At 42.6% G+C, this 17,852-nt stretch overlaps 2 protein-coding genes and 1 long non-coding RNA gene across 3 annotated transcripts in view; 2 read left to right on the top strand and 1 right to left on the bottom strand.

Annotated features, from left to right (window-relative positions):
* Positions 1-17,852, top strand: part of LOC149092484 (uncharacterized) — a 147,006-nt gene that overhangs the window by 37,683 nt on the left and 91,471 nt on the right. The gene's annotated exons all lie outside the window — the stretch shown is intronic.
* Positions 1-17,852, bottom strand: part of LOC108658186 (MICOS complex subunit Mic10-like) — a 184,225-nt gene that overhangs the window by 120,275 nt on the left and 46,098 nt on the right. The gene's annotated exons all lie outside the window — the stretch shown is intronic.
* LOC149092487 (uncharacterized) overlaps positions 1-17,852 on the top strand; it is a 70,546-nt gene that overhangs the window by 34,565 nt on the left and 18,129 nt on the right. The window lies entirely within an intron of this gene.

Here is a 17,852-nt window from a genome sequence, read left to right as displayed (position 1 = left end):
ATTCAGGCATGTTAGCTAATTGGCAGCGGGGCAACGCGTTGAATTGGCATTTTATAAGTGCCATAGCGCCGGCTATGGCTTCTGTCACCACGCCCAGCATCCACTGTTGTGGAGGAGCGTTGTCATCTCCCAGCGGCACGAGCGTTGCTCCGATCAGGAAGTGCCCTGGCGTGAGCACTTCGCCGTCGTTCGGGCTGCTGCTGGGAGCGACCATTGGCCGCGAATTGAGCACGGCCTCGACCTCGACCTAGGTGGCCACCTTGACCTAGCGCTGCCCATTGCCTTCAACAGCAGTCCCTTCGCAGATTTCACTGCCGCTTCCCAAAGGCCGCCGAAATGCGGCGCTCGAGGAAGAATGAAAGCAACTTCCATTCCCCGCTCCGCAGCAAACGTTTCCGTATCCGCTGTGTTGTCATGGAACGTAGATTTGCGGTCCAGCGTGCGAAATTGGTGGCATTGTCGCAGTAAAGCTTCCGGACAAGCCCACGTCGACCAATGAACCTGGATAAACACATCAAAAATTAATTCGAGGTTAAATCGGTGACTAATTCTAGATGCGCAGCCTTCGAGGTAAAACAAAAAAGTATGACAATATTCAATATAAACGATCAGCGGGAAGTTTGTCCATTATTTGGGATAAGAGTTTCGGCTTGTAGCGAAAACAATGTACGCATTTTCTAACTACTGCACTGCAAGCCTCTCGAGCATTGACCAGCCACACCTACTGACGAAGCAGGCCCATTAGTACCAGTGGATTGGCGTGGCAATGAGAGCGATGCAAATGCTCCAAATAAAGCGTCAAAATGCCACACTTTTTTGGAAGCAATAAAGGGAATTCGGCATTATGTGCTAGTGGTGGCTTCAATAGATGACCTCCGACTGGTAGTAACCACAGCACACGCCTGTCATGTGGATGTGGGTGCAAAAAAGGCGTCAGTTTTTGCAATGACGGTTGCAATACGATTGATTTCTTTATTTTCTTAATTTCTTCGCTGAACTCAATGTGTTGAATTACAGATATGACTGCAAGGAATGCGAAACTTAATTCAGAAGCTGAAGGAATCAGTGAAGAATGACTCTCTTGTTTTCCATTAAAAAAACGGAACATATATGCAACTATCCGGATTAACTTAGAGAATGAAGAAGTTAATTCAATTAGTTGTGCGATGGGGTTTGTCACCTCATCGACCGCGATCATAGTAAGTTGCAGTTCTACGCTTCTCTAGCAGCTCTAACTCTTTTGATAAGGTGATTTGTGGGTTGGCTGGCCACAACGTGTCAGAAAGCTTTAGAAATCCTGGTCCGCAAAACCACAATGATGTTTTAAGCTGCTCAACTGAACATCCCCGAGATACAATATCTGCTGGGTTGGTTGCCAAGCGACTAGCAACGAATGTGTTCAAGCTAGATGAATGCATTCGCAGCCAATGAAGCACAACCTCTGACTCTGACCAAAATGTGACTTAATTGATAGGACAATCAAGTATTTTCTTTACCGCATCCCTTAAGGTAGCTAACAATTCTGCAGCACACAACTCCAACCGTTGAACAGATTTTGTTTTCAAAGGCGACTAGCAGCCAGGTAATGATACCCTCATCTGTTTGCATTCTTACGTATAAACAACAACCGTAAGCTCTCGTTGAGGCATCAGGAAATCCATGGATTTGGCACCCTTTTGATTTGAGTGTGCCAACGTAACGAGGTATATGCAACGAGCTTAAGTTTGAGAAACAGTTAGTTCTGCCTCAAATTCTTGCCTCATTTGGACTGGTAATTGGTCATCTCACCCAAGTTTATGCAACTACATTTCTTGTAAAAGGACGTTCACACGAGCTACGATAGGACTTAACAAACCTAAGGGGTCGTACTACTGTATAGCTCATGGAATATCTAAAACTGTCATTCATCGGATTCCAAATTAATCCCAATGTTTTTGTGTCCTCTTGATGACCAATGACTATATCGCTTCTAGTTGGTTGTGCTGCGAGTTGTGTACAATTGGACGACCATTTTGTGAGAGGAAACCCAATCGTTTGAAAAACTGCTATCAAGCTTCGATGCAACAAGCACAATTCTTCAACGCCATCTGCTCCTGTCAACGAGTCATCAACATAGAAATCTTGGGCTAACGATTTTGCAGCAGCTGGATGAGTGGAAGCATGCAAGTCGCTTAGATGTTTTAAACATCGAATTGCTATGAATGGAGCAGTCGCTGCCCCATACCTTACTGTATTTAAACGAAAAATTTGTAACGGATCAGTGGGAGTTTCCCTCCACACAATAAGTTGAAAATTGCGGTGGGACTCGTCAAGTTCAATTTGACGGTACATTTTAGCGATGTCTGCTGTAGCAGCCCAAGGACGAAGTCGAAATCTTAGCAAAGTCTCCCATAACTGCGGCTGGATAGTCGGACCCACCATGAGTAGATCATTCAGCGACAATTGAGATGAGGACTTGCTAGAGGCATCAAACACTACTCGAAGTTTAGTGGATGCGCTGTGCGGCCTTAGCACGCATTGATATGGGATGAAATAATGCGACTCTCTCGGAATTCGATTATCAGTTTGGCTCATGTGTCCCAAGGCCAAGTACTCTTTCATAAAGTCAATGTACATTGTCAGAATGTCTGCTTGCTTGCTCATTCTTCTTTCCAAGACCAGAAAACGTCGATTGGCTGTGCCATAAGACGTACCAAGACAATGTGGGCTTGAATTGAATGGCAACGACACTCTGAACCGACTCGAGGTAGTTTGGCAAATAGTCTCTACAAATAACTTCTTGCACAGTTGTTGCTCTGGGGTATACAAATTCGAATTGATTGATTTTGGCTTTTCTTCCAACTCCCAGAATTTGTGAACTATTGTATCTATCTCTATGTCGTTGTTTACGACATTAATGAAAGTCGACGAACTAGTAGCTGCATTCAATGTTCGGCAGCGACAAGATACAATCCAACCAAAGGCAGTCAATTGCAATGTTGGGCTGTTATCAGGTCCCTTTATTCTGCCATCTCTTAATATATCAAAAAAGATATCAGCACCGAGCAGCAGATCTATACATTGGGGCTTGTGGAATTGAGGATCAGCTAATTGTACGTTCTCAGGTACCTTGATCTCTTCAGTAAGCTTCTCTGGTTGGTACGACGATATGGAACGTAACACACCAAAGTCTGTTCGGATTTCTCTATCGTCCGTTCGGGACGCTATCGAAGTTTGAACGCTGTGCCGAACAGATGACTGACAATTAGCAATGCCCAACAGCTGAATCCCAGATCTTTGCCTTTTTAACTTCAACTGTTTCGCAAGTTCCTCAGGTTTGAAATATACTTGCGAGCCGGAATCTAATAACGCTCTAGCTAAGTGATAAGATCCAGATTGATCTTTTATCTTCACAACTGCAGTTGCCAAAAGAACTTGATCAGAGGCTATCCGTGCGTGATTTACAGATGAAATATGTGACGAAGTGAGACGAGGGACTGCTGATACAACTGTTGAGCTAATTTGAGCCGCCTCAGAGCTGTATCTATGCAGTATGGTATGGTGCGGCTTAGAGCACACATGACAGTGAGCTGATTTGCAAGCAGCCACTGAGTTTCCTGTTCGCAAACAATTTATATACAGCGGATAGCTCTTTGTGAACGCAAACCGTTTCTGACAGGGTATTGCTGCGAATGACGAGCACGTGTGAATGGATTGATCATTCTTTTTACAAAATACGCATTTAGGACCCTGTGGCTGACTTGGCAAAGGGACAGCCAGTGAAGTTTTCCCAATTCTGTTCCTTATTATTATTATCCTGAAATACCTTACGACTTGGACCAGATGATTCTTCAGCACTTAAATGCTGATACCGTGTGTTTAAGGCAGCTTCACAATCTTGCCACAATGGAAGTTTATTGTAGTCAAGATTCTCTTCCCACCTAGAGCGCGTGCCAGCTTCCGCTTTCATCATCAATAAATGGATGAGCATGGCATTCGAAATCTGCTTATTAGATCCTAGCGATAATAGAAACTCGTAAATGGCACGTTCTGAGTTAATCAGCATGCGCAAAGATGATGCTGATGATTCAGACATGTGTGGGAGATCAAATACTTTCGAAATGCCGTTAAAAAATATGAGACACTGATTGTCGTACACATTTTTTTAAGCAGCTAACGCCTTTGGGTAATTAGCATCTGTTACCTGATATGCCTTGACAGTACCTAATGCTTCCTTGTCCAAACATGACAACAGGTGATTAAACTTCTCTATATTTGTTAGCCCTGGCTCGTTGTCAACTAAACGCTCAAAATGTCCGATGAAATTCGTATATTCTGAATCTTCTCCGCTAAACCATGGCAACTTTATATTCGGTAGATTCCTAGAGTGTGACACTGAGCCAATCATTGGTTTAGGCTGGCTATCACTACCTCTATTCGTTAGAAGTGCCTTTGTTGACACACTTAAATCCTCTAAAGTTTACGGCCAACAGAGCTTCGACACGCTCCGATGATGACTCGTCCATAGACCGATTCTTTCCTCGCTTGCCAGTCATGATGCTATAAGTGTTGTTGGCAGAAGGAGGCGTGGCAGACCCCACAAAGTATATATATTCTTGATCAGGGCGACAAGCTGAGTCGATTTGGCCCTGTCCGTCTGTCTATCCGTCCGTCCGTCCGTCCGTCCGTCCGTCCGTATGTACGAACGCGTCGATTTCAGAAGATATAAGAGCTAGAGACTTCAACTTTTTTTTAAAATGTCCGTATATATCACGCGCATATCGAGTTTATCACTAAAAAACGATAACTCATTCCGATACTTTTTTATCGATAAAAAACCTTATCGAAGATCACTTAAAAGATTATATCTCTTACTTCTTTCAAGCGAGAGTCTCCAAATTTAAAATGTATATTAAGATGCATTTTATACAATTTCGGTTTTTGTTAAAATTTACCTCCCTCCTTTATATCCACTCCACACCCTCATATTTGTAAAAGGCGTATTTCAAATACTAGAGATTTGTGCTTCGGTATACACATACATTTAAACAGTATGAATACGTCTGAAAGTTTCATTACGATCGTACGTCTAGAAATTAAATTATTCAACAAATAAGTTCTCCTAATATTGCCAACACTGCAGCGCAACCCAAGCGCAATCGCCTGTATATGTGAGTGTGTATGTGTGCGTGTGTTTGCTTGTGTGTGTGTGTGCGTGCGTGTGTTTGTTTGCATGCGTGTGTTTTTTTTTTTGTTTTTTTTTTTATATTCGTTTATTAACAGATTTTATAATTATAATTAATTATACAGGTGCAAGTTGCGTGGTGGCTAGGATAGTGCGCGATGCTTGCGGGACGGCCGTAAAGCATTGCTTCGCAAGCACTGTGCGCTACCTTAGCCTGGGACAGCTCGACTTCTCATTCGCTCGACTCTGCGGAGCTCCATCATCACTGTGGCCGCGAAGGTGCTTGTTAGTTCCCAAGCTTCCTCCGATTCCAGCATGGTGTTGACAATGTTGTCCGCTCTGATGGAGCGGCCCACTGCCTCTTCCAGACGACGCCTCTCCTCCAGGAACCGTCCACATTCGAAAAGAATGTGGTTGGCGTCTTCCACGCGCCCTCGCTCGCACCAGGGGCACTCGTCAGATTCCTCGTGGCCAAAGCGCTTCAAATAGCTCCGAAAGCATCCATGTCCCGAGAGGATCTGCGTAAGGTAGTAGTTTACCTCGCCGTGCTTGCGGTTGACCCATGGTTCAAGCTCCGGGATGAGCTTGTGCGTCCACCGCCCTTTAGCTGAGCTATTCCACTTTCTTTGCCATCGTGCAATGCTGTTCGCCCTGATAGCGTTGGGTCGCACAGGCGCGCGCGAATTCCGCTCCACGGCTTCGGCGACCAAGTACTCCAGTGGTACCATACCAGCTATGACGAGCGCCGCGTCATCGGAGATAGTCCTGAAAGCGCAGCTGACTCTGATTGCGCTCAGTCTGTAGACCGCGCAAATGCCCCGGCTGTAGCTCGGCGTTGCCATCGCTCTTGCCCATATGGGCGCAGCATAGAGGATGACGGACCTAATGACGCTCATTAGAAGAAGACGTCGTTGCTGTTTAGGTCCCCGCGTGTTAAGCATAATTCTCGAGAGAGAATGTATTAAACATTCGTTGAATAATTCAGCGAACGTATTAGGGTGCAAGGCGAGGGCTAGCTTTAGCGCACGATTTGGGATCCCGTCCGGCCCTGGAGCAGTGTTGGTTCTAAGACCCCGGAGAGTTAATATAATTTCTTCCTCTGTGACTAAAACAATTTCAGTGCTCATTGAGCCCTGATCAGCAGACTCGGACCGAGGGGCGTGAATGGAGCTTAAACTTTCTGGAAAGAGCGTTTCCACAATCGATTTAAGCTCCAGACGATCCGTAGGCTGCACCTGTCTACCTGCGTATAGTCTTTTAACTACTATCTTATATGCCCTGCCCAAGGGTCATATTCGGCTGAGTCGCACAACTCTAAAAAACATTCTCTTTTGCTTGCCCGAATGGCCCTCTTCAACTGTCTTCTAGCTGCCTGGTAAGCTAATTGTTTTTCTAAAAATGTAGACCTACCGCGAGCCCGCTGGTAGCTTCTTCTCGCCTGGATGCATTTGCGACGAATGTGACCTATTTGTGCATGCCACCAATACGTAGGCTCTTGTTGTCGCGTGAACTGCTTGCGGCGTAGCATACTGCTATTGCAGGCACTCTGTATTTGGGCTACCATTTGGCATGCACTGGCCTCAGCATTACCAATTGTGCCCAGAGACTGAATGGCCTCAGAAAAGACCGCGGGATCAAAAGTATCTAGCCGATACGACTCCCTCCACAAGGGTGACGCCCTGGCAGGTGGCTCACCTATTGTGAATAGAAGTGCCGTATGATCGCTGCCCGTATAGCTATCGCAATGGCTCCATGTTGCTCCCCGAAAGAGGGATGAAGTGACAAAAGTAATGTCGATGACAGATCCGTATCCCGCCCGACTGAAGGTGTACTCGTGCCCAGTGTTGAGCAGTGCAACATCTAGTGTTGCGAAGATCTCCAGTAGGATACGACCTCTGGCATTTGTTGTGAGGCTACCCCATTCTAACGCCCAGGAGTTAAAATCTCCAGCTATAATGGCCTTCCGACCCCTAGCATCCTCGGCAAGCTCGTCGAGCACCGTCGTGAATTCACTGAGCTGCATGCTGGGGGCCAGATAGCAACTGTAAAGCCATAAGTTGCCATATCGGCCGCGTACGAACCCATTGAATGACTTAACGTTGAGTTGCCGCATACCCACAACGCAGCTTTGACATTAACGTCAGTTGACCATGTCCTAGGGCAGCTGGTTATACAGTGGTGGGGCTCACTGAGAAAAGCTACGTCTATACATTTTTCCCTAACGGTCTGCTCAAGAAGGTCTTGGGCAGCAATACAATGATTTAGGTTAAGCTGCAAGAACCTTAACATTTCATTTTACGAGCAGCTTCACGGTAAGATGGGCACTTGAAGCTGCCTGCTGAATGGTCCGTCTGCTTTTCACCTTTCCGGATGCAGAGGCTACATTTTGGTGGCTTAGTGCATGCTTTTGCACTGTGACCCATCTCTCCACACCTGAAACAGGCGCCCTTTAGGTCACAGTCGCTGCGACAGTTTGCTGCCATATGACCGTAATCGAGGCACTTGAAACAGCGTTTAGGCTGTTCCACGGCTCGAATACGGCATACTACCCATCCTATTCTAATTTTGGACAGCTCGAGCAGAGTTTTAGCTTTCCCAATTGGAAGAGCAACCGTAGCTCTTTGCTGTCCACCAAAAGCTCAATGGGGAGTGAGCTATCCTTCAACTCTACCCTGATTGCATCCAAGATCTCCTCTTTACTTGCTAACTCATCTAGGTCGCGAATCTCAATTTGAGCCGATTCGGTAAGTGTTTTAACTACCTCTCGGTCACCCAAGGCTTTGCCTACAGCTTCGTGCAGAGCCTCAGCGCTATGCTCCGGCTTCTTACTCAGTTGCAACAAAAGGTCCCCCTTAGCGGTCTTCCTAATACCTTGGACGTCGCCACTCAGATGCTTTAAATTTGGGTCGCTCTTGACCACGCGAAGCATGTCCGCATAGCTGCAACCATCTACACCTGAAACCGCGATGGCGTCGCTTCTGGAACGTTTTTGCAGCGGCTTGCGTCCCTTAACAACCGTCCAGCTGTTCGAATTCGTCTGTCGACCTACCTGGTTGGTTTTAACGGCTGCAGCCCGTAGAACCATTGGCTCTATTGGATTTGCTGCGCTTTTATTGTGCCTCGGTTTTTTCGAGGGAGTTTTCCTCTGCTCAGTGGCAACTTCCCTCGACCGCTTGGGCGTATTACTACCTGCTGTAGCACTAACGCTCGCTGTTTTAGCCTTCTGAGCTACTTCTTTGACCAGCGTGGTCTGCACCTCGCAGTCTTTGACCGGTCGGTTGCAGAACGCTTCGGCCGTCTTGTGGAGACTGACCAGCCTAGCCAGCTCCTCTCTCATTAGTGCATTTATATGCCGCTGCCCCCCAAATAGGGCAGATAAACCCTCTAGCGTAACTCCTATTTGAGTTAACGCTTCTTTTAAAGACTTGGGCGCCTGGCACTCAGCTACTGGAGACTGGTTACAAGTCGACGGCTGCGGCTGTTGCTGCGGCGATCGCTGCAACGAGGAACGGCGCGCGAAAGCTTGCAGCTCCTCCTCCATCATGGCCTCCATATTGCTCCGACTACCACGGCGTGAAGCCTGTAGTGGGCACTGCCTACTAATATAATTTGAGTTTAGAGACCACAGTAACTTAAACTCAACCTAACTACAGCGAGAGCCCGAAAGTATGCACTACTTTTAGTACCTGCTACCTCACACCAGCAGCTGGGTAGCTGTCCTTGCTGAGACTTAGCAACTCACCAAAGTTAGTGAGCAGCTGATTGTCCGCTGCAATTTCCAGTGACGCTATTGCCCCCCTCCCTTGCACCACCGGATTGTACCACTGGGGTACTCCGCGAAACCGCCGCGAAGTAAGTTTTTTATTGTTTTTGTTTTGCCGTCGCTGGGTGCGTCGCGCCCACAGCAACCACGTTGTCTACAGTTCTTTCCACTTTCACAGGGAAAAACAAAGATCAAGCTATTGTCCACGGTGGATCGCGATGACATCGACCGTACTCCACGAAAACGCAAACGTGTGTGTGATGAGAGTGTGAGTGTGTGTGCGTGTATTTATTTGTATGAGTGCGTCTGGGTGTGCTAATTATATTATTGAAATATCAGTTGCTTGTAGGGTTCAGGGGATCTCGTAGTCGAGCAGTCTCGACTAGAGCTTTCATACTTGTTTTTTTTTATACCCTGAGCCCATTGAAATTGGGAAATCAGGGTATAATGTTTTTGTGTAAAAGTATGTAACAGGCAGAAGGAATCATCGCAGACCCAACAAAGTATATATATTCTTGATCAGCACGACGAGCTGAGTTGATATAGCCCTGTCCGTCCGTCCGTCGGTGTGAACGCCGAGATCTCAGAAGATATAAGACCTAGAGAGCTGTGTGCATACTCGTGTATACCATACGCAGTACGAGTTTGCTTTATTTTTTCGATAACTCATCCGATAACTTTTTATCGAGAATAATCGAAAAATTGATTTTGTTTTTTGAGCCTCATCGGAGTACTATTAGACGTGGAGACTTCAGATTTACTGTGTATATACATATGATGAATACAAACATTTTGTAATCAACAGATTTTGGATACCACGCCCCCTTTGCCCCCAATTTGTAAAAAACGTATTTCAAGTACTAGAGACTTGTGCTTTGGAATGTACACACATTTTGACCATATAATTACGCCCTGAAAATTTCATTAAGATCGTGTGTTTACAAAAAAAGTTATTCACCAAGTAAATTCTTACCCTATTGCCCACTGCAGCGCAGCCCAAGCGTAGTCGCTGCTTACTGCGCAGTTAGCAGAGCGCGGGCGCGTGAGGGTGGATGCATGTGTATGTATGTATGCGCGCATAAAAGAAGTGCAGAATTATAAGGGTATCTTCTAGTCGAGCAGTCTCGACTAGAGTCTTCTTACTGGTTTTTTTTGCAGTGTGCAACGTTTAACACACTATATTATCAATACTACTAAAGATAACACGTACCGATGCATTTCGTCTTAAAGAGAATTTGATTCTCTTCACGATGAAAAAACAAGCTTTGCTCTTTTTCGAAGAACAACATAAATATGAGTAATTGTTTCAAACGGTTTACTTAAGAGATAAGAAAAACTTAACTACTATTAATTCGAACGCTGTGTAAGCTTACCTTAATCTCATGAAAAGAAAAACAAAAGCAACTAATGTGATCTGCAAAAAATGTCACAATACAGCATGCAAAAAATTTTTAGAATTGCTGCAGATCAGTGAAAGTTTAGCAACGATGGTGCGTGGTAAAATTTGTAACGAAATCAGAGTATTGATTAGAGATCATTTTAAACCTGGAAAGATGCTTACGGAGATAAGCAAGCAATTAAATTTTCCAAAGTCTGTGCATAGGGTAATACGAATTAAAAAAAAAAAAAAAAAACAAGAAAGAAAGCTCTAGTCGAGACTACGAGATCCCCTGAACCCTACAAGCAACTGATATTTCAATAATAATTAGCAAACACACACACACACGCATACAAACAAACACACGCACACACACACTCACATATACAAGGAAGTGCGCTTGGGTTGCGCAGTGTTGGCAATATAATGAAAACTTATTTGTTGAATAATTTAATTTCAAGACGTACGATCGTAATGAAACTTTCAGGACGTAATCATAATGTTAAAATGTATGTGTATGCCGAAGCACAAGTCTCTAGTATTTGATATACGACTTTTACAAAGCTGAGGGTGAGGGGGTGGATTTAGGGGTGGGGGGTAAATTTTAACAAAAACCGAAATTGTATAAAATACATCTTTATATACATTTGAAATTTGGAGACTCTAGCTTGAAAGATGTAGGTATAGATATAATTTTTTAAGTGATCTTCGATAAGGTTTTTTATCGATAAAAAAGTATCGGAATTAGTTATCGTTTTTTAGCGATAAACTTCTGAGATCGACGCGTTCATACATACGGACGGACGGACGGACAGACAGACGGACAGGGCCAAATCGACTCAGCTCGTCGCCCTGATCAAGAATATATATACTTTGTAGGGTCTGCCACGCCTCCTTCTGCCTGTTACATACGTTTAACAAAACCATTATACCCTGATTTCCCAATTTCAATGGGTTCGGGGTATAAAAAATGGGAATATTAAAAATAACATTGCGAATAACATCAATAACATAGAAAGAACATCAGCAATAACACCCCGCGACAAAAGACAACTAGCCAAAATTTTTAAGGCAGCTCGTCGCCAATCTTTAGGAAATTGGGCTTTTGAGTCGTCGCAGACAATTGGCAAAACTGTCAAGCGACGGCAATTATTACCTGTGCCTCGTAATCGATGGCTCGTAGACCAAGAAAAAACCCTTTCTTACGCGTTTGCAATGGGCTCGGGAAAGGATGTCTTGGACTCAAAGGCAGTCGGATACCATCATATATAAAATATTTGGTGGATAATGATAACCCAGCTTCGAAATGAGTCAGAAAGGAATATTTCTGACTTGAAAATTAAGTTGCAAGAGATGTGGGACTCTATTTCTCAAAAGCATTGCAAAAATTTGTTAAAATCAATGCCAAAACGAGTTAAGTGCGTAATACAGGTCAAAACGATTTAAATGGCCAAGGCGACGTTACACAATTCTAATATTAATAGTGGTCATTTTTTTCTTATCTCTTAAGTAAACCGTTCGAATAAATTACTCATATTTTTGTTGTTTTTCGAAAAAGAGCAAAACTTTTTTTCATCGTGACGAGAATCAAACGAAATGCACTGGTATTAGAGGGCTGCATGAGTGCCGAAAAAACGTATTCGAATTAACAAGGCTCATATTGAGTGGCACCGAGGCCAAATTGGAAATTGTATGAGTGAGTGCGCTCTTATAAGATTCAGAGGCACAATATTCTATTGAACGAGAAAGAGCTGAATAAATATGAGTCCGGGTATATGTGTTGCCTCACCGAGTATATGAGTTGCGTCGGTGCTAGCAGAGAAAAAAAAATTAAGGAAAAAACGAAGGGCAATGTAATCTTGTGTGTGCAGGCCGGATGGCCGACCAACGGCAAATATGCCGTTACAATTTCGTAGCGAATACATATTCTTTATGCGTACCAACGCTTTCATACCCTTCCCACAAATAAAGAGCCAACGATATCCAATGAAATTTTATTATGCAATACTTAAATAAAATCGCAATTATATTGTAGTATGTTGTATGTTAAATAAACATATGCCCAACATAAGTAAGGGTATCATATTTATAACAACACTTTGTTGCTTTGATTATATTATAAAAGCTATATACAAGTCACTTATGTATAGACCGGCCTGCAGCGTGGGATCTGCAACGTAAGCATTGTTACGTTCTTGTCCACGCCGCAGCTTAAATGTATGCCTTCTGCATATACATATAAACATATATACACACACATACAGCATGCTATATACTCCCATTCTGCCGCTGCTTTTAGCGACAGAATTCTTTATGTAAACTTTATGTTACTCAGGCTAAGACCTTTTTTGAATAAAATACAGAGAGCATTCGGTCCATGACAACCAATCCAATCGGTTCGTTTTTTCTTTTTATACCCTGAACCCATTGAAAATGGGAAATCAGGGTATAATGGTTTTGTTAAAAGTATGTAACAGGCAGAAGGAGGCGTGGCAGACCCCACAAAGTATATATATTCTTGATCAGGGCGACAAGCTGAGTCGATTTGGCCCTGTTCGTTTGTTTGTCCGTCCGTCCGTCCGTATGTATGAACGATTTCAGAAGATATAAGAGCTAGAGACTTCAACTCTTTTTTAAAATGTCCGTATATATCGCGCGCATATCGAGTTTATCACTAAAAAACGATAACTCATTCCGATACTTTTTTATCGATAAAAAACCTTATCGAAGATCACTTAAAAAATTATATCTCCTACATCTTTCAAGCTAGAGTCTCCAAATTTCAAATGTATATAAAGATGTATTTTATACAATTTCGGTTTTTGTTAAAATTTACCCCCCACCTCTAAATCCACCCCCTCACCCTCATCTTTGTAAAAATCATATATCAAATACTAGAGACTTATGATTCGGTATACACATACATTTAAACATTATGATTACATTCTGAAAGTTTCATTACGATCGTACGTCTAGAAATTAAGTTATTCAACAAATAAGTTCTCATTATATTGCCAACACTGCAGCGCAACCCAAGCGCAATCGCCTGTATATGTGAGTGTGTGTATATGCGTGTGTTTGTTTGTATGCGTGTGTGTGTGTGTGTGTGTGTGCGTGTGTGTTTGCTAATTATTATTGAAATATCAGTTGCTTGTAGGGTTCAGGGGACCTCGTAGTCGAGCTGTCTCGACTAGAACTTTCTTTCTTGTTCTTATTACAATATATAACTAGCTGGCCCGGCAAACGTTGCATTGCCCTCTCCATTATTTCTAGGTAAAAAATTGTTGAAAGCTATGTTGTTCAGGTTGGGATACACTCTGATTAATTTATTAATCGGATTTTCATTCAAGCACCTTGTGGTAAACGACATTCATTGTTTTTTGGTCAGGTGCAAGAACAATTAATGCGGATGGTTTGCCAGCACGTGAGCATGACACGTACAATTGACCATGACAAAAACACGCATTTTCTAGATAGAGGCCACAAATAGTCAAAGATTGGCCCTGTGATTTGTTGATCGTCGCGATGGCGAAGGCAAGATGAATCGGGAATTGAATTCGTTTAAACTCAAAGGGCATATCTGTTGGGATCATCGGAATCCTAGGAATACGAACTTAATCTTTAAGTTTTCCTTTGAGTATCGACGCGTGAATCACCTTGCTCATCAGTTTTCTTATCACCAAACGCGTTCCATTGCACAGTTTTGGTTGGTTTAAATTGCTAAGCATGATATCTACCGAGCCAACCTTCAGTTGTAAATTGTTCGGTGGTAAACCAGGCACATCCAAGGAGTTCAAAAATTCAGTTGGATAATTAGTGGCTTCTTCTTCGTTTGTTACACAGTCGATATATTTGAATTGATACAGAGTATCAACGATTTTATTTTGAATTATAAGATTAAGGTCATCCACATCTTTATTTTTAGCCGTCATAATTGCTCGCTCACTTAACCATTTAGTATTTTTGTGGAAAACAATGACATTCGGAAATACTTTGTTGTTTTGAGGAAATGAAATCAAGCCACTCGATTCGTCAACAGGAATACGGCCATTACCGATATTCTGTAATTGCTTCGAGAAATCATCTGCAGATAGATCGGTCAACAATGCAACTCTCATATTTACAGACAGTTGAAGTTTGGTTACATATCGCCACAGATTTGATGCTTTGAACCATTTCTTATTGCCGTTTCACGGGCTGCCGCTCTTTGAGAAGTACGAATTAAGGCCCTTCTTTGCTGGGAACTAACGCGGCGCCTTTCTCGGGCGATTTCTCGTTCTCAAAGAGGCAGCCCTAGAAACGGCAATAAGAAATGGTTCAAGGATTGATTTGAATCGAGCAGCGTTTCGATATGATTGCACCATTGACTACAGCTTGAATCGTTTAGTTTGCAGTGGTCCAATGGACGTTGTTTGCCAGCATTGTGGCGCATTGAATTTTGCGGATGAAACACCCGGTTTGTGCTGCCTCAGTGGTAAAGTGACATTTCCATTAGTGGTCCCGCCACCAGAGCCATTGCGTTCCCTGCTTTATGGCGAAACACTAGAATCACGACATTTTCTAGCGAGCACTCCAAAATACAATGCCTGTTTCCCATCGAAACCACGTGACCTGTGGAACAAATACAAAGATAAAATGCCAGAAGAAATTTTTAATCGAAGTCATATCAACTCAAGAAATCCCGATCTTGAGTCGAGCCAGGAGATGCATAACCAGACCTTGCTTTTGATCGAAGATATGTGTTACCTCATATGCGGCAGTTTGTTAGATAGGTTAGGAATGCCAGCGCCATGAATAACGCATTTAATAGATAATTGGAACGTGAACGTGAATATGATCCACATGAACTAATGCAATCAGTTCAAACGAATGTACCACTGTTGAATCCTAAGCAGAGGGAAATCTATGATACACTGATTAATGCAATCGAAGATGGAAATGGTTTTTTTAAAGCCCCCGGTGGAACTGGGAAGACATTTCTCATGTCATTGATTTTGGCAACTCTACGTGCGAGATCCGAAATTGCGGTAGTAATTGCTTCTTCTGGAATAGCGGCCATATTGTTAGACGGATGCCGTACGGCTCACTCAACGTTAAAATTTCCATTAACTCTTCAAGCTACTGAACAACCGACATGTAACATTTCAAAACACTCTGCAATAGCCAAAGATTTAGTAGCATAAAAAATTATCATATGGGACGAATGCACAATGGCGCACAAACGTGCATTGGAAGCACTAAACCGAACATTAAAAAATTTGCGCAATGACTCGAGATGTTTTGGTGGTTCAAGGATTTTATTATCTGGCAATTTCCAACAAACACTATCAGTAATTCCAAGATCTACTGCTGCCGACGAAATAAACGCTTACCTCAAAGCATCAAATCTATGGCAATATGTAACCAAACTTCAACTGTCTGTCAATATGAGAGTTGCATTGTTGAACGATCTATCTGCTGATGATTCAGCAATTGCTGAATATCGGTAATGACCGTATTCCTGTTGACGAATCGACTGGCTTGATTTGGTTAAGTGAGCGAGCAATTTTGGCGGATAAAAATAAAAATGTGGATAACCTTAATCTTATAATTCAAAATAAATTCGTTGGTACTCTGTATTCATTTCAAATCTATCGACTGTGTAACAAACGAAGAAGAAGCCACTAATTATCCAATTGAATTTTTGACCTCCTTCGATGTGCCTGGTTTACCACCGAACAATTTACAACTGAAGGTTGGCTCGGTAGTTATCATGCTTAGAAATTTAAACCAACCAAAACTGTGCAATGGAACGCGTTTGGTGATAAAAAAACTGATGAGCAATGTGATTCACGATTCCGATGATCCCAACAGATATGCCCTTTGAGTTTAAACGAATTCAATTCCCGATTCGCCATCGCCATGACGATCAACAAATCACAGGGCCAATCTTTGACTATTTGTGACCTCAATTTAGAAAATGCGTCTTTTTCTCATGGTCAATTGTACGTGGCATGCTCACGTGTTGGCAAACCATCCGCATTATTGGTTCTTGCACCTGACCAAAAAACAAAGAATGTCCTTTACCACAAAGTGCTTGAATGAAAATCCGATTAATAAATTAATCAGAGTGTATCCCAACCTGAACAACATAGCTTTCAACAATTTTGTACCTAGAAATAATGGAGAGGGCAATGCAACGTTTGCCGGGCCAGCTAGTATAGATATAAAGTTAATAAAATTATGGATAGATCGATATATAAGATAATGACATGAAGAGTTAGATATACTCTCTAAAGGAAAAGGGCATAGAAAGAGACCGAGTAAGAAAAAATAGGCGCGCAGTTAAGCTTCATATTAAAACGCATGCTTTTCGTTTGAGGGCTCGCAGCCCACTGATTTTGGTATGAGACAAAAATGAACAAGTTGAAGCATGTTAAATTTACGGAAATTTTTAACACTTTATATGGCTCCACGTCCGATTTTAACGCGGTTTTTTTCATACCCTTAGGACAGGAAATATATACCTATATTCTTGATCAGGGAGACGAACTGAGTCGATTTAGCCCTGTCCTTCAGTCCTTCTGCGTCGATCTATGAGGAGATATAAATTTGTTTCCCTAGGTCCGTGTATATCACGCGCATATCGAGTTTTTCAGTGAAAAATCTCCCGATATTTTATGATCGAGAGCTAGCTATTTTATTATTTCTCCTACGCGTTTAGAGCTAGAGCTTCCAAATTTTAAATGTAGACATACATATGTAAGTATGTAGACATGTATTTAACATATGTACAAAATTTGCATTTTTGTTAAAATTGGGGGTGGGTGGGGCCTTATATCAACTTCCTCACTCTCAACTTATATAGTTAAAGGCGGATTTGAAAATATTAGCCATATTTGGCATATAAACGTACTCTAATATTATAATAAAGACCTGAAAGTTTCATGAACATAATTCATGCTTGTTTATGCTTGGATCCCAATGTTTTTATACGTTGAACCCATTGAAAATGGGGAATCAGGGTATAATGGATTTGTTAAAATGTATGTAACAGGCAGAAGGAGGCGTGGTAGACCCTACAAAGTATATATATACTTGATCAGGGCGACGAGCTGAGTCGATTTAGCCCTGTCCGTCTGTCTGTCCGTCCGTCCATCTGTCGGTATGTTTAAAAGCGTCGATCTCAGAAGATATAAGAGCTAGAGACTTAAACCATCACCACCCTAAAAAGCCGTAACAATATTTTATATGGAATCGATAGAGGAGGTTACTTAGCTTAGCTTAACTATCCAAATTTGAAGCTTATAGCTCCTATATTTTAGGGGATATAAAATTGTACGGTTTGCCACGCCTATTGGCGGAAATATGTACATGCGCCAAAGCTTTTTTGTCTCGGGAGGTCAGCCCGAATATATACAAAATATAGTAGAAATATAGTAGAATTTGAAAAATGGTTATATTTTCAGGTCTTATTTGCCTCGCTCCTGGTAAGCGTAGACAATAAATTTTATTATACCCTGAACCCATTGAAAATGGGAACAGGCAAAAGGAGGCGTGGCAGACCC

This window comes from Drosophila navojoa, chromosome 2 (genome assembly GCF_054131105.1).
Source record: "Drosophila navojoa isolate 15081-1374.11 chromosome 2, UAZ_NAV_1.0, whole genome shotgun sequence".
Classification (NCBI taxonomy): domain Eukaryota; kingdom Metazoa; phylum Arthropoda; class Insecta; order Diptera; family Drosophilidae; genus Drosophila; species Drosophila navojoa.
The sequence above is the reverse complement of the archived record's forward strand: the minus strand, read 5'-3'. Positions and strand labels throughout refer to the sequence as shown.